The sequence below is a fragment of the Ananas comosus genome, linkage group 1 (assembly GCF_001540865.1).
Source record: "Ananas comosus cultivar F153 linkage group 1, ASM154086v1, whole genome shotgun sequence".
NCBI lineage: Eukaryota > Viridiplantae > Streptophyta > Magnoliopsida > Poales > Bromeliaceae > Ananas > Ananas comosus.
Genome location: NC_033621.1, coordinates 14,034,358 through 14,034,972, shown reverse-complemented (window position 1 = coordinate 14,034,972; position 615 = coordinate 14,034,358).

Here is a 615-nt window from a genome sequence, read left to right as displayed (position 1 = left end):
GCATAAATATATATATATAGAGAGAGAGAGAGAGAGAGAGAGAGAGAGTTGAGTTGGAATGCTATTAGTAGAAAACGAGTTCCGTTGTCACTCATTTATTTTCGATGATAGAGCCTCCAAATCGACGATCGGCACCGCTGAATATAATCTATACCACTTGAAAGATATAGAAACCAAATTTCAAATCTTTTTGGCATCATTAACCTAATGATCAAAGAGTTTCAAAATTGGTAATTTTAATGGCAGATATGAGGCTTTTTTTGTTTAATGGTATCAAACTATTTAAGTTAATTGAATTTTGGTTAGAAAATTTTTTAAACTATTTAGAACAAGATTTATACTTTCGATCTTGATTATAAAATTTCTATCAGCACTTTTTAGAAGATATTCATTTTCAGCCGTTCATTTTTGCGTTCACTTAATGGACAAGAAAACAATATCGAAAAAACATAAAATTTGGTTTCTAGATAGTTTGAGTGGTATAGATAATGTTTAACGGTGCTGATCGTCGATTTGGAGACTCCATCATCGAAAACAAATGGGTGACAACGAAGCCCGTTTGCTACTGATAGTATATATATATCTCTCTCTCTCTCTCTCTCAACTCGACCTTAC